Source organism: Oncorhynchus nerka, linkage group LG7 (genome assembly GCF_034236695.1).
Source record: "Oncorhynchus nerka isolate Pitt River linkage group LG7, Oner_Uvic_2.0, whole genome shotgun sequence".
Taxonomy (NCBI): domain Eukaryota; kingdom Metazoa; phylum Chordata; class Actinopteri; order Salmoniformes; family Salmonidae; genus Oncorhynchus; species Oncorhynchus nerka.
This window is the reverse complement of record NC_088402.1, coordinates 63,916,310-63,921,428: the sequence shown is the minus strand read 5'-3', so window position 1 is coordinate 63,921,428 and position 5,119 is coordinate 63,916,310. Positions and strand designations below refer to the sequence as shown.

The following is a 5,119-nucleotide window of genomic DNA, read 5'->3' as shown; positions in this document are numbered from 1 at the left end:
CCCCCACATAAACGCTACTTCCACATTCCTCATTAGATCCCTCATTAGAATGGGCCATGCCATTAAACATGGTGCCAATTATATGAGAAACATTATTGACCCTCCTGAACATTGATGCAGGAGTGCACAATAAATGGTGTTGTATGTTCTGTTTTGTTCATAAAAAATATATAACCACACAAACAATATGCTTTTTTTTCAGTCCATTCAGAAAGATGGAAAATGAAACTGGAGGAATGAAGAGGAAGCCTATTATGATATGGCAGCAGAACATAATCATATGACAAATACTGTTTGAGAATGTGGTCCTTGAACTCACGCCCTTCCCACAGGGAGAGCAGACTACTTTGCATGCTATTCCTGCCATTGCTAACTATTAGCATGGCTCCTGGGTCCCCATTCAGGTCTGTGAATGGAGGGGTGGGATGGTGCTTGTGAGTGGCCCCATAGCATGTGTCGGGGGAAAGAAAGCAGTCAGAGGCAGGCTCAGGAGATGGGTTGTTTTCTGCTGAGCTATTCAAAGTTTAACCCACCTATCAAGGAGAAGAGAGAGAAAAAGGAGATGGCACATACAGCTGTAGGATCTTTATTTGATCACCCTGTGAAAAGAGAGCTTACCTGCAATGCAGGAAATGTAAAACGTGTAGTGTATTTGAAGTTTACAAAGTCTTCTGCAGTTTTGAAATTTCAGACTTGATTTTCCCTTGTGAAAACTCTATCAACCCCTACAAAAATGTCCATTCATTTTAATCCACATAATAATTCACATGTCCTGTTGCCGTAGGATTATTTTCCTGCTATAACAAACTGGCTCAAATTAAGATCCTAGATCTGGAGTACACAACAAAACACACACTTAATTATACATTGGAATATATAAGGATTTTTTTTTTAAATTAAGTTTGTTTATTTTATGTACATTCAAAATAAAATAAAATAAAAAATGTTATCTTTATTTATCTAGGCAAGTCAGTTAAGAACAAATTCAGCCTAGGAACATTTGGTTAACTGCCTTGTTCAGGGGAAGAAGGACAGATTTTTACCTTGTCAGCTCAGGGATTCAATCTAGCAACCTTTCGGTTACTGGCCCAACACTCTAACGACTAGGCTACCTTCCGCCCCAAAAACATAATATTAATACATGTTAATACATGTTAAAAAGTTGCAATTAGAATGCTGTGAATTAGTTCAATGCGGCATCATTTCCCCTGCTACGGTTCTCTGCTTTAATAATCAAGTCAAAACATCGTCTGAACTTCCTGGTGTGGGATTTCTCGGGATGCGGTGGTTTTTAGGGCATGACATCACCATCACACAACAAGGATGTTTTCATACTGAGAATAGACAAATAGGACCCAGCCTGGGAAAACCCCACTACAGCATGGAAATCAATGGTAAACATTGGGGGAGGGGAGAAGGATGCAACAAACAAAACTGTCACACAGATGGATTGAGAAGAGTTTTTCTGATGTACAGTAAGGGCAAATAGAAAGGGTAAACACATGTTTTTTTAAACATTTCCTTGTTGGAGTTTGTGACATTATATATAAACCACTCCCCTACCCTCTTTAACCTCTGTGGGGGGGTGAGATGAACACTCCTTCTCCATAGTTCAGTACATTCCTCGCCATGCCTAACTCAATCACATTCCAGAAGATCACTTCCCTTTCCCTGACCCTCACACTCAAACAGAAGAGGAGGAAGGACAATGCTGTGATTGGTGCAAAGCCAAGCGCTGGTGATCGCTGAAGCATTTTATTTATTTATCACAAATGACAGAATACAGACAGCATAAACCACTAACCCATAGATGAGTATCTTACCTAATGGATTAGTCCCAAATGTCTATTGCCACAAATAAATGACATTACATTTTATTAACTATTTTATATGTACAAGTGAATTAATAATATAATCAATGACTAGAAGTAATAGTAGAACACATGACGGAAATGAATGTTGTTATTAGTTTAACAAACTGTTAACTGGGTAACACCATAGTTATTAAATGTTATACAACGGGTGAGTCTAATCCTGGATGCCAATTGGTTAAAACCGCATTCCAGCCGGTGTCTATTCCACAAGTTACCACCAGTTAAATCTATGACGTTGAAATGCCTATTTACTCTGTTCCATCTAACTGCGCAATCCACTGTCTCATCAGCCTATTTATAAACTTGATTTCCACTATAAAAAGCATCTAAACTATCCCCTATTTCTTTAAGACTAGCATTTGGTTTTCAACAGCAGAGATTTGTATAAACCTTGCTGTCTGTTTCTCTGACATTTGCAACATTGTTCCAATATTGAAATTCAATCTCCAACTGTCCCATAGTAATGAACATGTCAGGATTCAGGACGAGACAGACAGGCAGACAGCTTTTCTCAGCCAGTCAAAATCATGAATCAGCTGGGATAATTTTTTATGGATATATACAAAGAAATGTCAATAGAAAACAGGTCAAACTAAATTAAATGCAACTAGTTTTCAGTCATTCCAGCTTCAGTTTGAAGTACTTGTGTTAGCCTTATTGTTGGCTAGCTCCTCTGAACAATAGTGGCCTGACGAGAGAGCACATTTTCTATGTCAGGCAAGATCGCGCCTCATTAGCTCATTGTGATGGATGTATACAAATAAATGTCAGTAGAAAACAACTTAAACAAACGCAAAAGCAGCTACTCTGCTGTTATTCTGGCGGCACTTTTTGTTGTGACTGTAAGTTAGCCGTAGTTGGCTACCTAGAAAGCAAGGCATAAGAACATTGCCAGCCAGTATGTCAATAGAACATTTAAATCGAATGACTGGGTCGCATCTATAGATACAGAACAAAAAGACTTAACAACTGGGTCACGTCTCTGGCACCCGAACCGATAGAACGAATGGGTAGCAACCCTAAATTTGTGTCGGGACTATCTCATGGAAGGATGAAATAGTATGAATAAATTCATCAAAATAATGCCAATATATCCTCTAAACACCAGCTTCTCGGGCATTATCACTTAATTAACTGATATTATGTCATGTGGCATGCATTAGTTTGCTTATAAAAAGTTCCCCTGGCAATAGTATGTCTACATGTCCTCAAGGAGAGGGGCAAAGGACAACAAGGAAGGTATCTTATCGTGACCCTGTGCTAAAAGCCTCCTTTTCTTAATGCAGCAGAGACAGAGAGAGTTTGGTCTTATTACTTCATCATTCCTCTCATCAACAAAGGGCAGCCTTTCAGTAGCAGCTCTCTAATTGAGACAAGTGAGGGTAATTTCCTGGAAAAGTGCCTTGGTGCCCCTGGACAGGTATGTCTCTGCTGACATGAAAGTTGACCCTGTGTGACCCCTGGGAACTCACAGGCCCTTTCCCACATAACCCCAGGCTTTAATGTCCACTAGGAGTCTTTCCCATGGTCCCTTCTGTCAAGACCTTTCAAAACATTAACTAGAAGGGTCAAGCTACCTGAAGAGAGGTCACACTGGGGGTACTGAGACCACTCACCAAACTCTCTTCCTTTTATACACCTCTAAAAATATTGTTCTGCTCACCTCCTTAGTGGGAGGTACTGTATATCATAAACAATGTGTGGTGGAGTGGGCTGGATGGGTTAGTGACTTTCTGGTCCTCTGACTTTCTCAACACATATTTTTTCAGGATGAAAGAAGAGGGAAACAATGTTGACAAATAGGAACACAATTATAAACTGATGAGTCATATAGAAGAAAAAAATAGCTTGATAAGAGTTTATGAATCCAAATAAGGTAACATTGGGCACATACAATGTTTAGAAAACCAGAGTCATCAGAAAAAATCTTATTCATACAGCCAAAACAGGAAATGTCATTAGATTGTCAGTCGGTAAAGTGTCAGGGCAGAGCAGGGCTGAAGGTTCATGCTCTGGGGTCATGGTGACAAATGGACTATTTGACAGTCTTGCAGCATCTACTATTGCATAAAGAGGAAATGACATAACAAGGTCAAATAGATTATAAATATATTGAGAAATATTCACACAAGCAACAAAAAAACATCCTCTTTTGACCCAAAAAGAAAGCAAAATATATTACATTTTTTCTTCATTGTTGTCAAACAAGTAGGTAGAGGAGATAATCCACAGAGGTAGTCCACAGTCTACATATTCCACAGAGGAATTCTCTTTTTCTGGGATCATTTCTGTTGTAGAGAGAAGTGTTTGGCCCTGAGTGACCTATCGAGGTGAGAAAGCACTAGTGATGCTGTTTGTTCAACCACACCTGCCCGCAATTGCTTATAACCCATCCGCAACTGCCGACTACGTGATAAAGTGAAAGTCTGAGAATTATTTTTTGACAGGGGGAGCAGGATTCTTTCTTAAGCCTAATTTAGATAAGCCTATGTTTCTGCTTATAATTTCCAACATTTTGGTAGACAATATGTTAGTCAACTTGTCTATAATTAGATACATGCAGCTTCTCTACTTCTCTACTATGACTTGTTGCCCTAAAAGACTAAATAAACCCTTACTCACCAGAAAGTATGTCATACATCGATAGAATGAATGCTTCAATGTAGTTGACATCGGTAAAGTTCTCTTTTATCTCTGCTTCCCTCACGCCACAAAGACATTTAGGGACCAGGGAGAAAATGCAATAAAGATTTTTCATGCAAAATTTCCAAATTACATCAGTTTCACTGGTTTTAAGGGAATTAGAAGCTGTGAAAATGACCCAACATGTTTCAGATATATATATATTTTATGTGTTTGAAATACTATCAGCTTTTCTGATGCTGTTAAAGATAACACCTTTACAGGCGGTCCCTTCTAGACCTACAGTCAGTGTCCAGATTTAATTTGGGCTACTTTTCCATTTAACCCATCTGAACAGTACAGTTCCCTTGACTTGCCATATTTGAAGTCCCCGTCTTGTGACTGTATAGCGCCTCACAATCATCATCTTTCCAAACAGGCTACTGTGTTTTTTTCTCTTTATTTTCAACTCTCCATTTCTCAGCAATTTTCTTATTGAGATAATCTCCGACATTGTCCTTTTTGCCCAATGACTCTATATATGAATGGACTAAGCCATCGATCACATGACACCAGTCATTCCAATGTGAAGACTCAATAGCGCATTGGAGCCAAATGAAGTC

The 5,119-nt window shown here is 39.0% G+C and overlaps 1 long non-coding RNA gene across 1 annotated transcript; it reads right to left on the bottom strand.

Moving 5' to 3' along the window:
- Nucleotides 1-1,714: 1,714 nt before the first annotated feature.
- On the bottom strand, nt 1,715-4,543 carry LOC115132810 (uncharacterized). Its single transcript, XR_003864122.2, has 2 exons — nt 4,497-4,543; nt 1,715-4,196 (listed from the first exon to the last, which is right to left on the bottom strand). It is a non-coding gene; the product is annotated as an uncharacterized LOC115132810 (long non-coding RNA).
- Between the last annotated feature and the right edge of the window lie 576 nt (nt 4,544-5,119).